This window comes from Rhineura floridana, chromosome 9 (assembly GCF_030035675.1).
Source record: "Rhineura floridana isolate rRhiFlo1 chromosome 9, rRhiFlo1.hap2, whole genome shotgun sequence".
Taxonomy (NCBI): domain Eukaryota; kingdom Metazoa; phylum Chordata; class Lepidosauria; order Squamata; family Rhineuridae; genus Rhineura; species Rhineura floridana.
This window is the reverse complement of record NC_084488.1, coordinates 121,652,115-121,674,987: the sequence shown is the minus strand read 5'-3', so window position 1 is coordinate 121,674,987 and position 22,873 is coordinate 121,652,115.

The window sequence follows — 22,873 nt, the reverse complement described above, 5'->3', positions numbered from 1 at the left end:
GTTATTAAACCGCAAGGTCTTTTGCCTATTAGTGAATCTTATCTTGTAGAGTTCTAGCTGTTCTATACAAACCAACACAGTCAGGGAAGACAGCTCCAAGAAGAAAAGGGTTGTGGCTGGCTACTAAACTTATTAAAATATCATAAACCTTTATAGCTTTACAAAATAATATATTTTGCTTATTGTTTGAAAATAAAAATTCCCCATCATGCCCTCAGGCCGGGCCAGTCACCAGAAGGCCATAGTAGGAAGAAAGAAGCCTTGTGTTGTGAAAGTGTTAGATGTAGGGTTGCCAGGGTTCAGGGCCTGAGACTGATCCTGTATTTTTAGGAGAAGAGAAAGTCAGCCAAGTGCAGGTGTTCTTGCAACTCTGTAATGGGAAAAACCACAAGGTGGAATTCTCCCTTCCCCCTGCACAACTTTTAAAGATACAGAAGACCTCTTGGAGGCTGGGCCTGGCAACCAAAAGGTCTTTTGTATCTTTAAAAGTTGTGCAGGGGGAAGGGAGAATTCCACCTTGTGGTTTTTCCCATTACAGCATTGCAAGAACACCTGCACTTGACTGACTTTCTCTTCTCCTAAAGGTACAGGATCAGTCTCAGGCCCTGAGCCTGGCAACCCTAGCTGGGAATGTCCCCTGCTTAAAACTCTAGAGAGCTGCTGCTTGTCATTGTAGACAATACTCAGGATCAGTCTCAGGCCATGAACCTGGCAACCCTAGTGGGAGCACTCAGGAGTAAAGCCCCCGAAGGCTGCAGTTCTAAACACACTTAGATTAAACCCCATAGAACTCAAGAGGACTTACTTCTGAGTAGATATGGTTTGGATTGTGCTGTTGGTAAAGATTGACTAGGGATCCTCTGCAAAGATATCCATATCCAAGCAGGGTTGGCAGCACTCTTCCTGGAATGCCCTGCCCCTACCTTTTGATGTGGCTGCTCCAAACATCTTTACAGATTTGACCCTTCACTTCAGAAAGACGTTTGAGAAATGAGTAAGAGTAAGAAGATCCTCTGCCCTTTCTGTCTACCCTGTGGGCTGCTATAAACTCACTTGGACAGCCAACTCAATTCCAGTGAGTAATAATTGACACACATGATTTGGTCTTATAAGGCAGTTTCCTCTCTTTTCAGGTCTCCTCCCCCTCCCTGCTTTGTGCCTATTAATCCATTTCGGTTGTATTTGTTTCCATCAACTACCATGCTCCACCAGGCTCAAAAAGGAAAGAGGCAACGACTGCAGAAAGGCAAGATTTCAGAGATGCACCTGGAAGAATCCAGATGGATTTTGTGGCAGCCCTTTCACTCCCACTTTGTGGGAGTGTAAACCACTTTGTCTCGACCCAAACTACAATGTGATTTCTCCCTGCTTAACCTTCCGCCCCTTCGTCTAATGATTTCACCAACAACACTCGGGGACTTGTGAGGGGGGGGTGGCAAGGAGAGGAAAGGGAAGCTGGCACAATTAGCCTGGAGCCGAGCAAAAAAGAATTGTGTGTTTCCTGGGGTTATTTTGCCTATCTTTTCAGCCACATATCTGAAGGGGCATCTGTAGGAGACGGATAGACTTGAGGCAGGATATTTTGTTCAGGTTTCAGTTTTGTTTTGTTTTGACCGATAAAGATTTTAATTGGAGTGTTGATGCTTCCATTCTCTGATAAAGCCTTTTGAGGACTCAGAAGGTAGATCTGGCCTGTCGGCCGCCTGCTGAGTCAGACAGACATTGCGGACTACTAATGCAGATCGGATTTACATAGTAAATGTAAGGACTTTTTAATATGGGATATGCAGGTATTTTCCCCACCCTTCCTCTTGACCCAACTACCTTGAAATATTGAGTCCCATTTCTTTCCAGTGATAGATACATACTGTAGCTCATTGGCAGAGCTTCTGCCTTGCACACGGAAGGTCCCTGGTTCAGTCCCCAATGGCATCTCCAGGTAGGGCTGGGAGAGAATTTCTTACTTGAAACCTTGGACAGCTGTTGCCAGTCAGGGTAGACCAGTGTTTTCTCACCCGCACCAAAAAAAAAAATTCCTTGGACCATTTGGAAATTCCTGAGGGTCTCGGAGGACCACTTAATGATTTTTCTGCCTGTTGTTTAGCAAAGGTAAATTGTAATGTGCTGTGATAGATGCTAAGGTATGCATTGATACCCTACTCCTTTCAAGGGCCTTGCCAGTTCTCTTTGCCCTGCTCAGGACCTTCCTCCATCTTGCCGCCGGCCACCAGACTTCCGATCTGTCTTGCTCACCTTCCAAGTAGAAGGCCAGATTCTAAGAATGACAGAGCAGCACGCACATACACACATGTAATTCTTCACACACACATAGGCTACACAGCTCTGCAGAGTCGCTGCCATGAGCCACCTGAATAAAGGTCACGGACCACACTCTGGGAACCCCTGGGTAGGCAATACTGAGCTCAATGGGCCAATTGTATGTCTCAGCTTAAGCCTCTTTTGAGTGCCCTGAAATTACTAAAGTAAGAATAATGGCATCTAAAGCATGTCTCATTGAGCACCAACCACCACCGTGCAGAATAATGTGTGCAACTGAACAGTTACCTCTTGGATTTTGCCATTCTCTGAAGGCTGTGTTGCAGCTCTCAGTTCAGAGAATATACTGAAATGCACATCTTTCAGGGAAAATGCAGCCGTATGCTGGGGGAAGGATACCTGTAAGCTGCAATCCTACAGTCCTTGGGAGGGCATCCCATCCACTACACGAACTGTCAGATCTCCCTCTCCAAGAGCAGAGAGACATACACCCTCAGAGAGGGAAATCTGATGCCGGGGGCTTCCTCTGTGGTGCTATAAAAGGGCTCAAAGCAAAACATCTGCACCAATACAGGTTCCAATTGCCTTTAACAGCTTATGGCTACAATAGTTTCTCTGGAGATCTGGGATCTGTCCTCTTGTTAATTAATTATTATCTAAAACTGCCTAATAACCAATGTTAAGTCATTTGTATTGTATGTGGATAGTGATAGACTGAGTAGTACTTTTATATGTAATGTACTATTCTTTGCGTATATGGTTTCTGTATTGTGTGAATATTTAATATTTAATCTTTCTTTATATATTTCAAATAAAAAACATATTAAAAAAAGGGCTCAAAGCTAGCTCCCCTCTGACGTTGAAGCTCTTACATCAGAGAGATCAACAAAGAAATGGTGTGTGTGTGTGTGTGTGTGTGTGTGTGTGTTGGGGCATGGTGCAAGAAGAGGCTGTAGATCCTCAAGCCTACTCCCCTAACACCTTTGCCCTGAGAATGTGGGACAAACTGTGCCAGCCTTGGAACTGGCATAGTTTATTTCCTTTGCAGTGAAGCCCATGGGAAGAAAACACTTTCTCAAAAAAAAAAATACAGAAAACACTGAAAGGGGGGGCTCACCACTCCCAACACCTTCTGTCATGCTGGCACAAGCCTGGCAAGGCATAAGAAATTGTGGCTCATCCACCTTCAGCTCTCCCTCCCATCACCCAGAAAGTATGGAATATATTTTCTCACAAAATATGCATGTCTAACAGAGCAATTGAAAAATGACAGAGCCAATGACAGCAATTGAAAAATTGCTCTCTTAGGCACACATAGTTTGTAAGAAAATACATTCCAGAAATATGTATTTAAGGGCTTAGTTAAACATGATTTTTCTTATTAGGGCTGTGCATTGGATCCAGTCTGGATCTTGGACCAAATGGGGCCAATCGGTGGGGATCCAGGCTTTCCCGGGTTCAAGCTGAGACAGGCCCCAATTGCTCTGAGTCACGTTGGCCCATCCAGAGTGATTCTGGGCTTGTTAAGAATAGCTAACTTTGAGCTAAAGTTGGTCAAGCTAAAATGGTTCAACCAGAGGGAATTCTGGGAGCTTTGTTGATCCCTGGGATACTCTGCTGGAAAAGTCCAAGTGCCAGTCAGGCAATTTGCAAATGTCCAGAAGATGCAACTGAACCTTATCTGTTATCTCTTATCTGCTTCCTGAGATCAAAGTCAGAGAGGGTGGGTACTGCAGATCAGGACCGCTGGGTGGGACTGTCTAGCCCCCCTTATCTTCAAAGGAGGTGATCGTGGATGGGATGCCTAGGATGGCTAATTGGGCCCCTCCCTGTTGCCAGCTAAACCCCACAAAAATGAAGGGTGATCCTTCAGTTACTTGTTCCCGTTCCCTAATCCATCTACCTTCAATCGCTTGTAAGCCATTGGGAACCAGGCTTTCACCTTGAAGTGTGTATGAAACTAGACTGAGAAAGCTTTTGTTATTTTCTTTTGTCTGTTTTGAATCTCTCACAGTATTATGCAAATGTATCTCTTGTTTAGCCCGGCTGAGGGCAATCAGCTTTAAAGGAAATATATGCTGCTCTCTTTTTGTATGTGCCTTCCTTTTCTTTTAAATAAACTACCCTTTTATTAATGGTGTCTATTGCTTGGGACTTATGACTCTAAATTCAGTTCTTTAATCACCGGTCGCTACTGACTACCATCAATTAGTTTGGGTTAATGACCTAGAGCAGAGGGTGTAACAAAAGGTCTGCTCTGGGATCTTTGTTAGTGCTCTGATTTCCCCTTATTCAGAGTGGAAGCTAAAAAAAAGGGGTGGTGGCAGTGTACCCCTTCCAGGATTGGTATTTGGGTGTAACTAATCCCGGGAAGGTAAGAGTTTGCCTGGGAAGCAGTGACCCTAGGGAATCGGGGCTGTTCTCAGAAGCAAAGAGCCCCCTTGGGGTGCTGAGGTCAAGGGACCCCTGGGGGGGGGGAATTTGACAGGGCTGTCTACCCTACGCTGACAGGTGCGGGTAACCCGTTGAACCCCATTCATGATGGGGATCGGGGATTGCAATTATTCCCCATGAATGAGCAATTCCCAGTAAGTGCGGGTCATAAACTCGCGTTGATTAAGTCCCTGCCCTTTGTACACACCGCCCATCGCTACTACCGATTGGATGGTTTAGTGAGGTCCTCGGATCGGCCCCGCCGGGGTCGGACACAGCCCTGGTGGAGCACCGAGAAGACAGTCGAACTTGACTATCTAGAGGAAGTAAAAGTCGTAACAAGGTTTCCGTAGGTGAACCTGCAGAAGGATCATTTAAAAAAAAAAGACAGGGCTGTCAGAAGATGGGACAACCTGGTGCAGCAGAAAAGAAGAAGAGGCAGGCAGCAGGGTGGGCTGTTTGCAAGAGTGCTTTAAAACACCACTACCCCTATGCTTGGGTTGCATGCACTTGTTCCCAGCAAGGGAAATAGGTGCACACAGCCAAAATGAGTAGGACTGAAGCCTCCGCTCACCAGATGATGAGTATCCAGTTTAGTCCTGCTGCCTGCCCTATGGTTGGGAGTGGGGGAACACAGCTTCTCCTTCCTCCCTTGTTCCCTTCCCAAGTGTGTGCTTAAAGGGGTTGAAAACCCTAATTAAACATTAGGGCTGTCCCCTGAATCAATTCCTGGCCTGATCAGCCCGGGTTGGGTCCATTCTGAACTACTGGATTGGGCCCTGTGTCAGATTGAGAGTGCGAGAATGGCACTAATTATTGTGTGCGGATTAAAAAAAAAATAAGAATTGCAGATTAATGCAGAAATGGAACAGACCTATGAATTAATACATGTAAAATGTAAACAAAACTGTGTCCATCTCTACTTCTTCTTGTGTCAGTGAGTTCCACAGGTGAAATTACGAGTCACTACTGATGTCCATCTGAACCCAACAACATTCAACAGTTTTTCCCTGTTTTTTAAAAAATGAACCATTGTAGCTGCCTTCCATTCCCCCCCTCCACTGAGAAGTCCCAGCTGCTTTTAAACTTTTCTCCATTAAAAAGAAAAAGGGAAAAAGGTCATCTACCACCATCCTGATCAGTTTAGTTATGCATTTCAGTACCTTTTCCAACTCTGGCTGCAATCTTTAGTTCATTTAAAATAAACTATCCAGATAGACGTTAATAACACGTATAAAAAATACTTAAAAGAGGGGGGCGAGGGAACTCACGATGAAAAAGCATGTCCAGACTGAATGCAAAGCTTAAAGCAGCCAGGGCGAGAGAGAGAGATGAACAGATATACACGGCTGTTTCTCATATATGAATGTATTATCAGATATGATACTCCCAACTGGATTTGACCCCTTAGTATGTGCTGATTTTAATTTCCTTATCAGATATATATACATTGTATTCATCTACTTTCTAGACCTCTCAGATGGACCAGGACTCCAAAGCCTTGCAATACTTGAGATTCAGCATAATTTTGAGAGTCAGTGCCAAATAGTGGCTAGAATGCCATGGTTAGAATCATAGAATAGTAGAGATGGAAGGGCCCTATAAGACCATCAGGCCCAGCCCCCTGCTCAATGCAGGAATCCAAATTAAAGCATACCAGACTGGTGGCTGTCCAGCTGCCTCTTGAAGGCCTCCAGTGTTGGACAGCCCACCACCTCCCTAGGTCATTGGTTCCATTGTTGTACCATTAGTAAGTTTTTCCTGATGTCCAGTTGAAATCTGGCTTCCTGTAACTGGAGCCCATTATTCCACATCCTGCACTCTGGGATGATCGAGAAGAGATCCTGGAAACCTTTCAAGTACTTGAAGAGTGCTGTCATATCTCCCCTCAGTCTTCTCCAGGCTAAACATGCCCAGTTTTTTCAGTCTCTCCTCATAGGGCTTTGTTTCCAGTCCCCTGACCATCCTTGTTGACCTCCTCTGAACCCATTCTAGTTTGTCTGCATCCTTCTTAGATTGACTGAGGATATTGAAGCTTAGAGAGGAATTGTAAATTTTCATGGATTTTTCTACTTAATGCATAAAGGATTGTATTCAACTAAGTCCTATTCAGAGAAGACCCATTGAAATTAATGAACCTAAGTTGGTCATATCCATTCACTTCAATGAAGCCACTCTGAGTAGGACCAGCATTGACTACCACCCAAGGCTTCCGATCAAGTAGGGATGGAATGATGTATCTGTTTGCTTCTCTCAGTTTCTCATCCTTACAATCTTAAATGCAGTTCTTCATATTTCTTCAGCAATCTGCAATTTTAAAAAAAACTCATGAAAATTCTTCAGCATTTTAGTGCCAATTTCTCTTCCTAAACACGTTTGCAAGCAATTTCTCCTAATACACATTTTTGTATGTTATTTTCACTAATGTATTCATTTTAAGGCACACTTTCCCCTAATATATGCATTTTTGCAAATGTCGTTTGGTTCGTGAACTGCACCGCAAGATTCAGAGTGCAAATTTTGAAGGGTGGCTGAGTTTCAGTCCTCACATTGTTGTGCATTTGATAGATTTGGCAAGTACAAAGCATCCCTGCCTCACACAACAAAGGCAAGCATACGGACATAGGAAGATGCTTTATACAGAGTCAGACCATTGGTCCATTTTGCTCAGTATCGCCTACACTGACTGGCAGCAACTCTCCAGGATTTTAGACAGAAGATATTCCCAGATGCTGGCGATTGAACTTGGGACCTTCTTCATGCAGTGCAAATGCTCTATCACTAAGGTACAGCCCTTCCCTTGAAAGAGATGTCATCTCCTGTGCATCACCACAGATGTCCTACTTTCCTCGAGGAGGGAACATGTGGCATTAATCCACCATCGCCTCCACAGCTGTCTTCTGGCAGAGGCTCCTCACATGTTTTCCTTGCTGTAGTGCAGAAGTGGACACTGGATCTGACCCTTGCTACTGTGCATCCTGGGGGGCAGCATGAACTTAATTTGTTGTTATGTGCCTTCAAGTCGATTATGACTTATGGCGACCCTATGAATCAGTGACCTCCAATTTTGGATACTCTATTCATAGGGTTTTCATGGTAAGAGGTATCCAGAGGTGGTTTACCATTGCCTTCCTCTGAGTTTGGATGCATCTTAGTCTGGTGTCTCAGCTTTGACCATTCCCCCTTGGATGCCCCTGCTAGGAGTCTAGCCTCTTGGTCTAGACTCCTGACGGCTTTGCTTTCAGCTTCTTCGACACTCTCAAACCCTCTCACCACATTAAGGTGTGCATCCTAAACTTAATAGACAGCAGCTATTTGCCTCCGTATCTGACCATTGAGATATAGTGCCATGGGGGTTCCATTTAATAATCAAGGCAAGTGGATATTGATAGCCCACCTTCTTCCATAAATCTGTCTAATTAAGGGGTGGGAAAACTCCGTCTCACCAGCCAAACGTGGTCCTCCAAGCTTCTCTAGGTGGTAGAGCTGTGTATAATCGATTCAGGGCCGAGACCCAGGGCCGATCCAACCTGGATGTGGGCCTCAAACCAAATTAGGGGTTTAAACCCTAATTAAACATACATTTGGGAGGGGAAGAAGGAGAAACTGTGCCCCTCCCCACCACCCACATTGCAGCCAGTAGGAGTGAACCGCCCCTTCAACAGCTGGTGAGAGGAGGGTTCAGTCCTGCTGGTTGCTGCTTCCCCATTGTCATGAGCCGTGGAGTAGTCCTGGAATGATGAAGAAGAAGACAAAGATAGAGAATGAGACCTGGGGGAAGATCCTAGTAGCTTGCAACCAGGAATTAGAATTAGAATTAGGAGTGAGCAGTGAAGTGGCCAAGTTTGCTGATGACACTAAATTGTTCAGGGTTGTTAAAACAAAAAGGGATTGTGAAGAGCTCCAAAAAGACCTCTCCAAACTGAGTGAATGGGCAGAAAAATGGCAAATGCAATTCAATATAAACAAGTGTAAAATTATGCATATTGGAGCAAAAAATCTGAATTTCACATATACGCTCATGGGGTCTGAACTGGCGGTGACCGACCAGGAGAGAGACCTCGGGGTTGTAGTGGACAGCACGATGAAAATGTCGACCCAGTGTGCGGCAGCTGTGAAAAAGGCAAATTCCATGCTAGCGATAATTAGGAAAGGTATTGAAAATAAAACAGTCGATATCATAATGCCGTTGTATAAATCTATGGTGCGGCCGCATTTGGAATACTGTGTACAGTTCTGGTCGCCTCATCTCAAAAAGGATATTCTAGAGTTGGAAAAGGTTCAGAAGAGGGCAACCAGAATGATCAAGGGGATGGAGCGACTCCCTTACGAGGAAAGGTTGCAGCATTTGGGGCTTTTTAGTTTAGAGAAAAGGCGGGTCAGAGGAGACATGATAGAAGTGTATAAAATTATGCATGGCCTGGAGAAAGTGGATAGAGAAAAGTTCTTCTCCCTCTCTCATAATACTAGAACTCGTGGACATTCAAAGAAGCTGAATGTTGGAAGATTCAGGACAGACAAAAGGAAGTACTTCTTTACTCAGCGCATAGTTAAACTATGGAATTTGCTCCCACAAGATGCAGTAATGGCCACCAGCTTGGACGGCTTTAAAAGAAGATTAGACAAATTCATGGAGGACAGGGCTATCAATGGCTACTAGCCATGATGGCTGTGCTGTGCCACCCTAGTCAGAGGCAGCATGCTTCTGAAAACCAGTTGCTGGAAGCCTCAGGAAGGGAGAGTGTTCTTGCACTTGGGTCCTGCTTGCGGGCTTCCCCCAGGCACCTGGTTGGCCACTGTGAGAACAGGATGCTGGACTAGATGGGCCACTGGCCTGATCCAGCAGGCTCTTCTTATGTTCTTATGTTCTTAAGTGCTGGGGCAGTAGGCTTCAGTACTTCTGAGGAGGACAGTGCCGCCTCTTTAGCTCCATTTACAACAGAAGGAGACCGTCCCTTCTCCTCCCCTCCACCCCCTCTTCTCCCAAGTTGCTGCCACCACCTCTAGAGGAGGAGGGTCTCAATGAGGCTCCACCGCCCCTGTCGCCCAGACATGCAGGCAACTGAGACGGCAGGTGCAGCTATCCCCCACTTTCCCACCTAGGAGGAGCGCTGGTTGGTGCACATGTTCCCGTTCTGTGACACCTTCCTCACGCAAGAAAAGACCCATGCACACCTATTAAAGGGTCATAGGGAGGGGGGTGTCTAATTGCTGCGGCAATGTCTTAGCTTTGAGTCAGAATGTTTGATTGTGCTGTGTAGAGATGCAGAATACTGTGAAACCTGGAAGGTGACCTACTAAATGTCCTAGACTGAAGTTCCTTATTAAAAATACTGGAGAAAAATACACGCGAGTCTGAGTTTGATTCCAGTGGGCTTGGCCAGGAGATCCAGTGCGTTTCTCGGGATACATGCTGACAAAGGAAATCCCTGCAGGGGGCAGGTTTTAACCCTCCATTCACCAGCTAGTGTAAATCAGATCTGACTGAAACCTAACCCCCCCCCCAAAATCAGCCTGATTCAGTTCAGTGCACAGACCTACTATCCAGTCCTCGGGACTCTACTTCTGAAGTACCCAAACCAGAATTTTGTAAATTAAAAGGACCTTTTTATATCCTACAATTCCTTGTGCCTCTCTTTACGGGTATAGCTATGCAATGTGCCATTTCATACACACACACACACACACACACCTCCTCTCCCCCCCCCTTTTCTCCTCCCTCCCTTCTTTGGGAAAAAAGTACAGGAATCTAAAAAGAATAATGACCAGTTTGCAACAGTGGGATTTATTTGAGTCCAGATGGTTATCCTGTATAAAATACAGCATCTGCGAGTGATTGCTTAAGAGAGATTTAAGGCTGTGGAATCTTGCAAACAGGGTCCTAGAACTGGAGAATCTGTAACCCTTTCCTGGTTCAGGTCCCAAAGAGGCAGTGCAGTGCAATGGGCAGGTGGGTGTGTTGCTGGGAGCAGGGCTGGCACCAGACTGCAGTGGGCCCTCGAAAGCAGCAGCAGCAGTAATGTCACATCATCATAGCGCTACAAAAATACTCCATTTTTCATATATCCAGCACAGGAAATGCCAGTATACTCCCTTGTCGTATACAACCGGTTGAGCTCATGACCACCAGTAAGGCTCAGCTGAGACCCAGGAGTGGAGCTCAACTGAACCCCAGAAGCAAAGCTCAACTGGAGATCCTTTTCCACAGTTTCCACCTGACCGGGTGCAATGCCAGGCAGAGCTTTTCCATACTGTCTGGGGTCTGTGGACATCAACTCCAGGAAATGGAGTTTTAGACCCTTCGGAGGCCCACTGTGAATTGTTTGCAAGGCACTTTGAGGGTAAAGTTGCTCGTCTCCGTAGCAACCTTGATGCTCCATCCACATCTACTGTAGTCCCCAGTGAGGTGTCCAGTGCGCTGTCTGCTGCAACTTCTTGGGATCAGTTTCAGTTGATGTGGCATCATGATGTGGACAAGATGCTTGCAACAATGCAGCCAGCAACGTTTCCTCTCGACCCTTGCCCTTCTTGGCTTATTAAAGCTTGCCAAGGGGGTTTGACCAATTGGATTAAGGGTGTGGTCAACGCATCGTTGTGAGAGGGAGTGGTTCCAGCCACCCTGAAAGAGGCAGTGATCCGACCACTCCTGAAAAAGCCCACCCTGGACCCATTGGTTTGTGACAACTACCCTCCAGTTGCAAATACTCCCTTTTTAGGAAAAATGACTGAGAGGGTTGTGGTGCAGCAGTTGCAAGTACTCTTGGACGAAACAGATTGTCTGGACCCATTCCAATCTGGGTTCAGGCCTGGTTACAGGACTGAATTGGACTTGGTCGCCCTAATGGGTGACCTTTATCAGAAGGACAGGGGAAGTGCGACCCTCCTATTCTTACTTGATCTCTCAGGGACTTTTGATACCATTGACCATGGTATCCTTCTGGGCTGACTTGGTGAGATGGGTATTGGAGATGCTGTTTTAGAGTGGTTCCGATCCTATCTCAAGTGTTGTTTTCAGAGAATAGCATTGGGTGACTGTCTTTCGGCCCCCTGGCAGTTGTGCTGTGGGGTGCCACAGGTTACCATCTTGTCCCCCATGCTGTTTAACATCTATATGAAGCCCTTGGGAATGGTCCTCAGGAGCTTTGGGGCGTGGTGTCAGTAGTATGCTGATGATACCCAGCTCTATTTCTCCATAACATCTGAATTGCGAGAGGCCGTGCAAGCCCTTGACCGCTGCCTGGACTCGGTGGTGGGCTGGATGAGGGCCAATAAACTGAATCTGAATCCTAGCAAGATAGAGATGCTGTGGGTTGGTGGTTCCTGTGTTCGGATAATTGGTCATTTGCCTGCATTGAATGGGGTCATACTCCCTCTGAAAGAGCAGGTTCATAGTATGGGGTTGCTCCTCGATTCATCTTTGTCACTAGAGGCCCAGGTGATCTCAGTGGCTAGGAGTGCCTTTTACCAGCATCATCTGGTAAGACAGCTGTGGCTGTTTCTGGACCGGGATAGCCTGACCACTGTTGTCCATGCACTGGTAACCTGTAGGCTGGATTACTGTAATGCACTCTATGTAGGGCTGCCCTTGAGGTTGGTCCAGAACTGCAGCTGGTGCAAAATGCATGGCGAGACTGCTCACTGGGGCAGGGTATTGCCAACATGTCACCCTGCTGCTGAAAGAATTGCACTGGCTACCTAGTAGCCACCAGGCTAAGTTCAAGGTTCTAGTATTGGTGTACAAAGCCCTATACAGCTTGGGACCAGGACACCTGAAAGACTGTCTTATGCCTTATATACCCAGTCGATCACTGCGCTCTACAGGTGAGGGCCTCCTGCAGATACCATCTTATCACGAAGTCTGTTCTGCACAATATAGAAAACGGATCTTTATGGTTGTGGCACCTACCCCTTGGAATTCCCTCCCCTTAAATATTAGACAGGCACCGTCTCTGTTACCTTTTGGGTGCCTACTGAAGACCTTCCTCTTTCAATAAGCCTTCTAAGTTGAGACCTTATCCCAGTCTGCATCTGTGTTGGAATTGCTTTTTAATATATTTTTTAAACCTTTTCTTCTTTGTTTTTAAAAAAGATTTTCAAGCTTTTTAAAAGATGTTTTGTTTTAATATATTTTAAAGTCTGTTTTTATGATGTTTTAAAGTGTTTTTAGTGCTTTTGTTTGCCTCCCTGGGCTCCTATAAATTGAATAATTAATTAATGCATCAAAAAAGTGTGAGGAAATTCTGGCTGCAGAAGAAGAATCAAGAGTGGACTCTACTGCTGCATACACACCATACACACAAAGAAAAGAGCATGGTTCACCCCAAATGGCCAAGAGGTCCATCAGCACCTTGGACAGCTCCTTGAAAGTTCAGACCAAAACCAGAAGCAGATTCCACTGCCCCAATGACATGGAATCACCAACTGTCACTGCCTTTGAAACCCCTTACTCTACTGATTGTGTAGAGGTGCTTTGTTATAGAAGATCTAGGCTTTAGATAAGTGACTAAGCTTAAATAATGTATTCTGGGCCCTCCCATTCAGATTCAAACAATCTTGCACATTTCAGCTTCTTATCTTATATCTTTAAAATGAGAGTGCTAACATCACACACCAGACTCCTTTAACGGAAACAGAAATTCTGGCACAGTTAGACTGCAAACCCTTAGGAGTTCAATCTGTTTCTCTTTCAATGATGAATGTGGAGTTTCTGCATTGTGTTAATTTTACTGACTGGAACCTTCAGGCTAATGCCTTCACTCTGGAAGCACAGAGAACTTCTTTCTACATGTGAACACTTCACGTTGCCATACACCCACTCAGTTCAATGGTCCCTCTACCTCAATGGTAGCCAATGTGGTGCCCCCCATGTTATTAGACTCCAACTTCCATCAGCTTCAGCCAGAATGGCCAATGGTCAGGGATGACGGGAGATGGAGTCCAGTAGTGGTTGCTGGTGGCTCCTTGCCAGTGAGGCAATGGAATCTGCTCTGGGTTTAGCCTGAACATTCAAGGAGTTGTTCAAAGTGCTTCAGCAGCTCCTTGAAAGCTTGGACTAAAATGCAGAGCAGATTCTACTTCCCCACTGACATGGAGCCACCAGCCACCACTGGAGTCCAGCAACATCTGGAGGGTGCCATGAAGAGCTATGCAATGTATTCATACAAATCAGAAATCACAAACCAAATAGAGCCAATTCAGGACTATTTGTATCCTGTCCAAATAGGGTTGAAACAGCTACAAATCTCTACAGAGTGAATCAGCTAGTCACAAATCAATTTAGAGAGATTTGTACAGATCTGCAGCTCAAGACAGTCTCTAATGTATCCAGATAGGGTATCTCTGAAATGGAGTAATTATAGCACCATAAAGGAGAACACACACTGGGGAGAGAAGGAGGAAGGCTAAAATGCTATCACCCCACCCAGCACTCTCCAGTCACAGTGCTTGGAAGGGTTGAAGTCTTAAAATGCCGAAATCTTTTGTAAGTTCTGTCTCTTAGAAGTGTTTGCTGGGGTTTGAGTGACATTTGTTCAACTTTTCTATGTTTTCTGTTCTTTCCCAATCAATCCTAGTCCCATCCTTATTTACATTTTTTTTAAAAAAAATGTTTGTTGCCTGTGTCTTTTTATACTTCAATTCTGATTGCTAAGGGTTATTACTAAACCTTTGGGGCATATTTAGCCACAGCTTTCTGAATACAGTGTTGTTGTTTTCCAGTTGCTACCCACAAACAATAATAAGCAGCGAGATTTTGTGGTTACACATTTATTATTATTATTATTATTATTATTATTATTATTATTATTATTATTCCTAATCACAGTGAATATTCCTAATATTAAATAGTCATTTTAATTTTTGCTCACTCACTACTTTTGTAGGCAATCTGCTCTCTATATGACAAGGTCTTTTTAAAAAACATCTCTTGGAAAAAGGAAATATAAAAGCTGTCAAGAATGAAAACTCCTGAAACTACTCGCCTGAAATTTGGCAGGGTTAACCTCCTCTATATCAGCATGGAATGGACCAGTCTAGATGTTATATAACAGCAGGCAGATGATCCTGCAATCCAATGACTGTTTTATGATCTCCTGTTTCTACCATCACTTTATCACACTGACCTCACATAAGAACATAAGAACATAAGAAGAGCCTGCTGGATCAGGCCAGTGGCCCATCTAGTCCAGCATCCTGTTCTCACAGTGGCCAACCAGGTGCCTGGGGAAGCCCGCAAGCAGGACCCGAGTGCAAGAACACTCTCCCCTCCTGAGGCTTCCGGCAACTGGTTTTCAGAAGCATGCTGCCTCTGACTAGGGTGGCACAGCACAGCCATCACGGCTAGTAGCCATTGATAGCCCTGTCCTCCATGAATTTGTCTAATCTTCTTTTAAAGCCGTCCAAGCTGGTGGCCATTACTGCATCTTGTGGGAGCAAATTCCATAGTTTAACTATGCGCTGAGTAAAGAAGTACTTCCTTTTGTCTGTCCTGAATCTTCCAACATTCAGCTTCTTTGAATGTCCACGAGTTCTAGTGTTATGAGAGAGGGAGAAGAACTTTTCTCTATCCACTTTCTCCATGCCATGCATAATTTTATACACTTCTATCATGTCTCCTCTGACCCTCCTTTTCTCTAAACTAAAAAGCCCCAAATGCTGCAACCTTTCCTCGTAAGGGAGTCACTCCATCCCCTTGATCATTCTGGTTGCCCTCTTCTGAACCTTTTCCAACTCTAGAATATCCTTTTTGAGATGAGGCGACCAGAACTGCACACAGTATTCCAAATGCGGCCGCACCATAGATTTATACAACGGCATGATGATATCGGCTGTTTTATTTTCAATACCTTTCCTAATTATCCCTAGCATGGAATTTGCCCGGGCAGGTGGACCAGCTCATCAACAACAAAGGCTGTGTGGCGGTGGAGAGGGAAAACTTGGCCGATTACGTGTGCTTCTGAGAAAAGAAGGAATGTCTCTCCTAAGACCACATCTCCTGTGGTAACTGTGCGCATCACCTGAAAACAAAGAAAACATTGTTTTGTTGCAAAAATGTTTTACCTCTTCTTGTTGCATTGTTCGTGTTGCATTGTATTTTTACTGTATATTTTTTACTGGTATTTCTTATGTAATTCTTTTTGGTAATATGTTTTAATATGTTGTTCACCACTTTGGGGGCCTTTTGGGCAAAAAGTGGTATATAAATAAACTATACATACATACATGCATGCATACATACATGAGAACTTTTAACAGAAAGAAAGAAAGAATTTGTAAACTGATGTGGAGAACTGAAATTAAGACCGGTTGGATCCAGCAGCCAAACTCTTCTTACGCTCTTGTGTGGTTATCACACCTAGCATTTTCACATCATAGGCTGCATCAGGTGGTGGTGGTACCATGTGTGTGTGTGAGGAAATGACTGTTAAACCACTCTGAAAATTGTAGCTGTGTGAGGGGGCCCCTAACAGCTCCCAGCACCCTTAACAAATTACAGTTCCCAGGATTCTTTGGGGGAAACTATGACTGTTTAAAGTGGCATGATACTGCTTTGCATGTGCAGTGCAGGTGGAGCCATGGTCCAATAAGGATAATTAGATTCCTTATGGGAATGCATGAGATATGAGGTTGTAAAGCATTTTGCGCCCTGAAAACCTGTGCTGTTAAACCAAATCGCCTGTTTTTCCAGATTATGTTAATGAACCCATCTTGTGACTCCGACACAGAACTGATTGCTGATGAACCTCCAGCCCACCAGTCTAATTAGACCTACCAGGCCTCCGAGGTTGGTCCATTTTGAGGGAACTGTGCCCACCCTTCACATGCCTGATAACATATGACGGTTTAAATTGGTGGCAGGAAGAAGGCACTTCATTTGTATGCCCACCTTTCTCATGCCTGAGGTCACATAATGTCAGGTGATTAACAAGTGGACGGCACTGCCCACCTGTCAAAGTGGCACATGAAGGGTTGGCCACTTCTAGATCAGGCCCTTCAGCCAGATCCAATTCTCCACCCCCTGATTTAGAATAAATCCATGGCACCACTGCTGGAATTGTACCATGGGGAGGGGACCCAGTTCCATGCAATTGGAATGCTAGCACATAAGGGAGAGACAATCTGGAAGCCTGGCCCTTTCTTTGATGTGCTAACTTGTATAGACAGGGACCTTTTTTACAGTGGCACATTTGATGTATAAAATGTCCCCATGGTTAAAAATAAACTCCCTGCATATTGAAAGTCAGTGAATCAAGGAATAAAGTGTTGCCCCTACACTCAGAAAGCTGTCAGATGAGGGTGAAAGATTCTGGGTTAGCCTTCTCCCCGATGTGCAAACTTTCTATTTGCAGAGAGTTTGTTTTTCAAGCATATCTTTTGTCTTATGACCTCTGAAGCACATCTCCAGGGCTCTATCGTGGGATTATTCCGAATGTGCATATTCTGTTTAGCAAAAGCAGTTCCATTCCAAAATCGATCCCCTCACTCAACTGGGCAGTAAATGCAAACCGGCAACACTGTGGAAGCAGGTCATTTGGACCCCTGCCTAGATCCGATTCTTTGAACTGGGGCCATGTTCAGGGCAGAGTTCAGTTTGCCACTTATAACAAAAAAAAAGTTCTCATGAAAGTTTGTCAGCATTTTAGTGTGCATTATACAGTCACGGAAGTGGCTGTATACTATAGCCAGCATGGATTTTTCACATTCCGCAATGTTAAATTGAAAATACCCATTCTGATGCTTCCCATAAACTCATTTCAAAACAAAAACTTACAAAACTTATAGTCCCGAACTCAGAAACGCTTGCTTAACAACCCTCTCAATTTTCATGGCAATACACAAAACAGTCAGAAAGAATCGAGAGTTCAAAGTCTAAAGAGGGAGAAAAAAAAACAGATCCCTTTTGGAATTTCTTCTCTGAGAGTTCTCATAATCTGTTCAAATTCATTAAAAATCAGCCATGTTCACAGGACCTGTATTCCTGTTACTGACCTTGCCCCATGCTCTGACCTTCATCTTCTGCAGTTTAAACGTTTAAAAAATGCCTGGCTGATTTTTAATTAATTTAAGAAATTTTGCATTTAACTGAATGATAATGTCGGGCATGCTCAGTAAGAACCAACTGTCAGTGTTCTAAAAGCCTCACAGCTGCTGGGCTTGGCTAAACAGGGGGCCACACCCACACCAGACTTTGATTTCATGTGAGACAGTCATGGCTTCCCTCAGAGAATCCTGGGAAGTGTAGTTTGTGAAAAGTGCTGAGAGGAGACTGCTATTCTCCTGACAGAGCTCCACTGGCCAGAGTGGTTTAACTGTCAGCCACTCTGATTGAAGGTCTGTGAGGGGAACAGGGCATCTCGTAGCAACTCTCAGCACCTTTCCCTAACTACACTTCCCAGAATTCTTTGGGAGAAGCCATGACTGTCTAAAGTGAAATAAAGGTCTGGTGTGGATGTGGCCAGGGACAGCTTTGATTTAAATTTGGGTGGGAGGCTACATGTGCCTGCTGTAGAATAAAAAGGTGGGAGAAACCCTGAAAAGCAATGATACTGTTCACAATGTTTTCCTTTAGGAAAAGAAAGGGGCTTCCCCTCTGCCCAGTGCACACCCGCCCAATCTCCTACCCTCCTCCTACCCTCCCTGCCCCTCCCCCAGGTCAGTGTTGGACTATGACCTGGGAGACCAGGGTTCGAATCCCCACACAGCCATGAAGCTTGCTGGGTGACCTTGGGCCAGTCACTGCCTCTCAGCCTCAGAGGAAGGCAATGGTAAAACCACCTCTGAATACTGTTTACCATGAAAACCCTATTCGTAGGGTTACCATAAGTCAGGATCGAATTGAAGGCAGTCCATTTCCATTTTCAAACATGATTGCACGGAAGTAAATCCCATTGAACTCAAAAAGTATGCAACTGATCAAACCCACCCTCCCTTCTCCTCCCTTCTCCTCCCTCCTATCCCCTCTCTCCCCCTCCCTCCCCCCTTCCCTATGGTCAGTTGTACCTATCTTAAGCATGATTGCATGGGAGTAAATACCATTGAACTCAATAAGAATGCAAATGATCAAACCTGCCCTCCCCTGCTCCTTTCTTTGCCCCTCCCACTCCAATCACCTCCTTCCCCCTCCCCCTCCTTCTGCTCCCCTTTCCCCTTCCTTTCTCCTTTCCTCTCCTCTCCCCCTGCTCCTCCCCCATGGTCAATTTTACCTATCCTAACCATGATTACATAGGAGTAAATCCCACTGAAATCAATAAGCATGCAAATGATCAATCCATCCTTGGCAAGCTTGCCCAGGATTCCATTTCTTACCTCCTGGATTAAAAAGCAGAGAAATTCACTAATAGGCTAATAGTTTTTTGCCTATTAGTGAATTAGAAACATATTTGGAATGCAGTTTTGCCCAATATACACATTTCTACAAGCAATTTCCCCTAACATAATGCATTGTGTATGCTATTTTCCCCAACATGCACACACTTTCCCAAAGACATGATTTCCCTACACCTTCACCACCTTATTTGGTTGGAAACTGCATCGCAAAATTCAGAGAGGTGCAAATGTCATAGAATAGCTGTGCTTTGGCTCACAAATTGCTTGGGGAAAGCAAATGAGGTAAAGTTCACCATAAAATGGGAACTGGACTACATTTCTCCCATACCCCTCCTTTCGGGATGACCCCAACAGGTAGCGGGGACACTCTCCCTAAAACTATCCCCTGCTCACCCACCTTTCAGCCACAGTATTTTAAGGTCTTATATGGAAGGGCTGAGGAAGGGCCACATTCCCTTCAGGGCAATTTTCCAAGGGCCAGCTGCCAGTGGTAGAGCAGGACCAGAGGCAAAAGCAAGTGGGGCAATGAATGTAAATTGTACAGAAGGGTACTTTGTACATGCTCTCATGCATTCCTCTCCATCCAGGAAATCAAGAGGCATTGCCACAGTTCCAGCCAGGTAAAAAAGCTGGGGAGGGGAGGGGTAGTCTGAGGACAGTCAAGAGGGAGAGATAGATAGGCCCGGAGGGCCACATTCAGTCCATGGGCCAGAGATCCTCCTCCCCTGTTATAAAGAGGGAATAACCTTCTTTCTTCTGGTCATGCACAGAGGGCAATGTGCAGGCTGCAATCCTAAGAACATGGGAAGACCCCTTCTGGATCAGACCAGCAGCCTCTATAGTTCAACAGTCTGTTTCTGCTGTCCGAAAGTCCCTAGTTCTTGGGGTTAGAAGCAGCACCAGGGCAGGGCATGGCCTGGGCAGAGGGGATGAGGCCTTGGGATAGGGGCGTGGCCTGGGGTAGTGTTCCAAGGGCCAGGCAGAGAAGCTCCATGTGAGGAGTGCAATCCGCTCCGAGTTTTAGTCTTTCAAGGAGCTGTCCAAGGTGCTTTGGCTCCTTGAAAGTTCAGGCTAAAACCTGGAGTGGATTCTACTGCCCCACTGACATGGAGCTGCCGGTTGCCACTGCCAGCCAGTCAGCCCCCGCACCTCAGGTTTCCCACCCCTGCTATACAGCATGGATCCAAATAATTAAATCCTGGCTCCTCTAACAATCCCCTTTCTCGCCCTTTTGCTTCCTAAATCACCTTTTTTTCAAGTCACCATGCAAGGAGTAAGGACAAGAGGAGTTTGCTGCAGGGCAGCAAGAGGTGGACAGGCAGAAGAAAGAGCTACACCAGCTGCCTGTCCATAACGCCACTTTGTAGGGCCATTTCCCTTCTCGTTCCTTGCCTCTGTTCAAGGAGCTGTTCAAACCAGCTGCCAGCAGTGCAGAGAGTGTTGTTATTATAACAACAACACTTGTAATAAATCTTCACAGTGCTAATGAAAAGCTACCACAGAAGAAACTTGAACTGCAGGTCCCCTTCCAGAAGCGGCCAGCGAGGTGTGCATCTTTCCATAAAGGGTTCGATCATGCCCTCTGACACGTGTCAGACAGAACTCAGTTTGTTTGGTAGACAGGAGACACCCTTACCATTGTGCTGCTTCCAGTGTGTCTCCCTCTCTTTTCTGATGGGGGACACACACGATGCTAGTCAAACCTTACCCCTTTTTTCTCTAAAACCTGGTCAGATCAGCTCCAGTGCATTGGTGTTTTTAAACTCAGCTTCAGGCAGATTTTGCAACTGATTGGTAGAACAACCCATTTGCCTTCCATACATGGCTAATGGAAATGCTTTGCTTTTGGCTCAAGCAGAGACAGTGATTGGCCCAACACTTTGCTGTGGGTGGTCCTGAAAGATCTGAAGTCAGCAGTCAGGAAGGGAGGTGGGTCCAACTGAGGGTAGAGTTGCTTCAAAACACAGCCAGAAAAACCATCATCACCGCTTTTGAAGCCCACCGCCTAGTTCACATTGTGAGGCAAATGTAATTGGGCTGTAGCTAGGATTGCCAGGTTCTTGGCCTGATCCTGATCCTGTATCTTTAGGAGAAGAGAATGTCAGCCAAGTGCAGGTGTTCTTGCAACTCTGTAATGAGAAAAACCGCAAGGTGGAATTCTCCCTTCCCCCTGCACAACTTTTAAAGATACAGAAGACCTCTTGGTTGCCAGGCCCAGCCTCCAAGAGGTCTTCTGTATCTTTCAAAGTTGTGCAGGGGGAAGGGAGAATTCCACCTTGTGGTTGTTCCCATTACAGTGTTGCAAGAAAACCTGCACTTGGCTGAATCGTCTCTTCTCTTAAAGATATAGAATCATTCTCAGGCCCTGAGCCTGGCAACCCTAGTCCTCACGTAGTGCCTTAAGTAGCTAAGTGATGCTAGCCACAATGGCTACATTCTTCCTCTATTGTCAGAGACGGCATATCTCTGGTTACCAGTTGCTGTGGCACTCGGCTCCAGCTTGGGGGCTTGCAAAAAGGCATCTGGTTGGCCACTCTGAGAACAGTGTGCAGGACCAGATGGGCTTTTGGCCTGATCCATCAGGGTCTTATTATATTCTTAAGCGTTGGAGCTCATGCCTTGCATGCAAAAGGGCCCAAGTTCAATCCCCAAGCAAGGCTCGGGAATCTGCCTCAAGCCCGAGAGAGGCACTGCCTGAGGGATGGGCAGACCCATTTATTAATTAATTTCTTTTCAGTGCAGGTCTCATCAGTGGGATAATTGAAGAAGAAGTATGCCACCAAGCATGTACAGAGTGTTTTTCTACTAGGCTGGTGTTTCTCAAACTTTCCCCCCCCCATGGACGACTTGAAAATTACTGAGGGTCTTGATGGTCCGCTTAATGGTTTTTCTGCCTATTGTATCAATTGCAGTGTGCTGTGCTTGATGCGGTATGGTTTTTAACTGTTTTCCTTCTTATCCTTATAGATTTTATTGAATTCAAATTGTAATACAATAAAATACAAAATATAAAAGAAGAAACAAAAAACCAGAATCAATGTGAATGATTAATGCGATGGATGCGCCAACTCCCATCTCCACCCACAAATCCACAGACGTGCCGTGGACCATCTAAATGAAGCCTATGGACCACCAGTGGTCCATGGACCACAGTTGGAGAACTCCTGGACAAGAGTTACAAAGTATTGCTTTGGCAGGCGGCATGGAAAAATTCAGCCCCAGAAACTTTTCCAGATGCAGAGATGTAACAACGCAGCAAAACCCTTGAAGTTACAAGACCCCAACTTTAAAAAAAATAAAAAGTTGTGCCCCTCTGCACTGCTGGGTAACATTCTCCCCACATAGGGGATTGGGAGGGGGCAGGACCTCCAGATCTAAAGATATTCTTCCAAACAGCCCCCCCTCCTTTAGAAATTAAGTGTGGCTCTTTTAAAAGCCACTAAAAAAAGAATTGCAAAAGAATAACTCGCAGGGTGCCATAAGTCTGCCCAGGAACAAAAGAAAAATCCGTTCTGTCAGAACTTCATTTCTATTCCATCTCTCTGTGTGTGTTACCATCTGCATCTTTGCTGACTTTAGCTGGAATTCTGCCTTCCTTTCAGCCTAAATCAAATTTCCTCCTTCTACAGAAGAAATGGTTGGGTGACTCAAGGTTGTGCCTTAAAGATTATCCTCAACAAATTGGATCCTGCTTAACCACTTTGCTGGGATCCATTTTTTAAAAAATTGCTGTGAGTAACAGGGAGGCAGGGAAGTAGCATTGAGGGCCTGGGTGTCGAGGGTCCATCCCTGGGGTGTAGAAATGTATGAACACACACACACTGCAAGGGATTTCACC